We start from the raw sequence: 3,541 nt of genomic DNA, 5'->3' as shown, positions 1-3,541 counted from the left end.
TACAGAAATCGGTTGCATTTTTATATAGCATTAATGAAGCAACAGAAAGAGAAATCAAGAAACTGATCCCATTCACAATTTACAAAAAACATAAAATTCCTAGGAACAAACCTAACCAAAGATGTAAAAGATCTGTATGATGAGAACTTTAGAAAACTTTTGAAAGAAATTGTATAAGACACAAAGAAATGGAAAAAACATCCCATGCTCATGGATCTGAAGAATAAAGATTGCTCAAATGTCAATAATATCCAAAGCGATCTACACAATCAGTGCGATGTAATCAAAATTCCACCAGCAGTCTTCTCAAAGCCAGGCCAAACAATCCTAAAATTTGTATGGAACCATAAAGTACCCCAAATACTCAAAGAAGAAGAAAACCAAAACGGGAGACATCACAATCCCAGACTTTAGTCTTTGATAGAAAGCTGTCATCATCAAGACAGTATGGTGTTGGCACAAAAACAGACATATGTACCAATGGAATAGAATAGAGAACACAGAATTGGAGCCACAAATGTATGGCCAATTAATCTTTGACAAAGCAGGGAAGTGTATCCAATGGGAAAAAGACAGCCTCTTTCTCAGACGGTGCTGCGAGAACTGGACAGCAACGTGCAGAAAAGTGAAACTAGACCACTTTCCGACACCACACACAAAAATAAAGTCAAAATGGATGAAGGACGTGACTGGGAGACTGGAAGCCATCAAATGTCTAGAGGAGAAAGCAGGAAACAACCTCTTCGACCTCAGGCGCCCCGATATCTTACTCGACACATCTCCAAAGGCAAGGGAATCCAGAGCAAAGATGAACTATTGGGACCTCATCAAGATAAAAACTTCTGCATGGCAAAGGAAACAATCAGTAAAAGCAACAGGCAACTGATGGAATGGGAAAAGATAGGTGCAAATGACATATCAGATAAACAGCTAAGTATCGAAAATCTATAAGGAACTCTCCAAACTCCACACCTGAAAAACAAATAATCCACTAATGAATTGGGCAGAAGACATGAACAGACACTTCTCCAAAGAGGACATCCAGGTGGCCAACAGACACATGAAATGATACTCAGCATCCCTCATCATCAAGGAAATACAAATCAAAAGCACACAGAGATACCACCTCAAACTGGTCAGAGTGATTAAAATGAACAAAACAGGAGACTAGAGAGGCTGGCGAACATGTGGAGAAACGGGTACCCTCCTACACTGTTGGTGGGGATGTAAACTCGCACGGTCCCTCTGGAAAAGTGTGGAGATTCCTCAGCAAAAGTAACATTAGAACTCTCCTATGACCCAGCAATAGCACTGCTAGGAATTTACCAAGGGATACAGAAGTGCTGATGCATTGGGGCACATGGACCCCAATGTTCATAGCGGCACTCTCAACAAGAGCCAAAACATGGAAAGAGCCTAAGTGTCCATCAACGGACGAATGGATCAATAAGATGTGGTTTATGTATACGATGGAATACTACATGGCATTGAGAAAGAATGAAAGCTGGCCATGTGTAGCAACACTGATGGAACTTGAGGGTGTTATGCTGAGCGAAAAAAGTCATGCAGACAAGGACAGCTACCATATGCTTACACGTATAGGAGGATTAGGAGGAGCTTAACAGATGATCATGGTGGAGACGAACGCGAAAAATAGTGGAGGAGAGGGAGGAAGGCAAACCATGAGAGACTCTTGAATGCCGAGAAAAAACTGAGGGCTAATGGGGGTGGGTGGAAGGAGAAGGGGGGTGACGGGCATGGAGGAGGGCACTTGTGGGGATGAGCGCTGGGTGTTATATGGAAACCAACTTGACAATAAACTATTTTTAAAAAAAGAAAACAATGAACTATTGGGACCTCATCAAGATAAAAAGCTTCTTCACAGCAAAGGAAACAATCAACAAAACTAATAGGAACCGACAGAATGGGAAAAAGATAGTTGCAAATGACATACTGGATAAAGTGCTAGTATCCAATATCTATAAGGAACTCACCAAACTCCACACCTGAAAAACAAACAATCAAGGGGAGAGAAGCGCAGAGGACATGAATAGACACTTCACCAAAGAGGACATCCAGATGGCCAACAGACACATGAAGGGATGTTCAGCGTCACTCATCTTCAGGGAAATATAAATCAAAACCGCAATGAGATACCACCTCACACCCATCACAATGGCTAACACAAATAACTCAGGCAACAACAGATGCTGGTGAGGATGTGGAGAAAGAGGATCTCTTTTGCACTGCTGCTGGGAATGCAAACTAGTGCCGCCACTCTGGAAAACAGTATGGAGTTTCCTCAAAAAATTCACAATAATCTACCCTACGACCCAGCAATTGCATCAGTAGCTATTTATCCAAGGGATCCAGGTATGCTGTTTCGAAGGGACACATGCCATCCAATGTTCATAGCAGCACTGTCGACAAGAGCCAAAGTATAGAAAGAGCCCAAGTGTCCATCAATGGATGAATAGATGAAGAAGCTGTGCTGTATATACACAATGGAGTATTCCTCGCAATCAAAAAGAAAGAAATCTTGCCATTTGCACCTACATGGAAGGAACAAGAGGATTATTATGCGAAGCAAAATTAGTCAGTCAGATGAAGACAAATATCATATAAATTCACGCAGATGTGGACTTCGAGATACAAAGCAGATGAAATTAGAGGAAGGGAATCAAAAGTAATATAAAAACAGGGAGGGAGACAAAAATATAAGAGGCTCTTCTCTATGGAGAATAAACAGAGGATTACTAGAGGGGTTGTGGGAGGAGGCATGGGCTAAATAGGTAAGAGGCATTAAGGAATCTACACTTGAAATCACTGTTGCACTCTAGGCTAACTTGGATGTCAATTAAAAAATTAGTAAAAATGAAAAATGTGCGTGCTGGGTGTTTGTTTCTTAGGTTATGTGCATTGTACATCAATGGCAAGAAAGACCAAATCCCTCATGCTGAATTCCTGAAAAGTGCGAGCCAGGCTTTGATGTTTGGCAATGGCAAAGGGAGGGAAGTGCCAATTTGGTGGGAAAGATGGTTAAAAAGAGCAAAGTAAGAAACGGTGATTCTAGGAGCGCCTGGGTGGCTCAGTCGGTTAAGTGCCCAACTTTAGCTCAGTTCATGATCTCACGGTTTGTGAGTTTGAGCCCCATGTCGGGCTCTTCGCTGACAGCTTAGAGCCTTGAGCCTACTTCAGATTCTGTGCCTCCCTCAGTCTGTCTGTCTGTCTGTCTGTCTCTCTCTCTCCCCCAATTGTGCTCTCTCTCTGTCTCTCAAAAATAAAGGTTAAAAATTTAAAAAAAGAAAAAAAATGGTGATTACAAACACAGCCCCTCAATGCCCATGTGCACAATTTCATTGACAGTATGTGAATAAATTCTGAAACGAACAAATCAGACTTCTACATCAATTTCCCTTTTCGTTCTTCTTTCCTGTCCCGTTGCCTCGGTCTCCAGAGCAGCATCTGCGACACCACTGTTCCTGCAGCCCTCTCCCACTGTCCCTAACTGAGGGCTGCTCCGTACCTGCAGAGTCTTCCG

Source organism: Hyaena hyaena, unplaced genomic scaffold (assembly GCF_003009895.1).
Source record: "Hyaena hyaena isolate Hyena2069 unplaced genomic scaffold, ASM300989v1 scaffold_2262, whole genome shotgun sequence".
NCBI classification, from domain to species: domain Eukaryota; kingdom Metazoa; phylum Chordata; class Mammalia; order Carnivora; family Hyaenidae; genus Hyaena; species Hyaena hyaena.
This window is presented reverse-complemented; position numbering follows the sequence as displayed.